A 212-nucleotide genomic window follows, 5' to 3' on the forward strand; every position below is an offset into this window, starting at 1 on the left:
CAAACAGCCAAAAGATATTCATCAAGAAATCTGTAACTAGTGCACCCACAACTCCCAAGAACAGTGCCCACAGTGGAGGCGTGTCTCTACACTGTCCTTGATAGCATATTTGTTTGGTTAGCTGGCTAAGGCTTTGTCCTTGCGGTACATGTTTGTGTGGAGGAGTCAGAAAGCAATAACAAACATAAATTTACCTCCTTCTTTATATTACT

The sequence above is a fragment of the Penaeus monodon genome, chromosome 20 (assembly GCF_015228065.2).
Source record: "Penaeus monodon isolate SGIC_2016 chromosome 20, NSTDA_Pmon_1, whole genome shotgun sequence".
In the NCBI taxonomy this organism is placed as follows: domain Eukaryota; kingdom Metazoa; phylum Arthropoda; class Malacostraca; order Decapoda; family Penaeidae; genus Penaeus; species Penaeus monodon.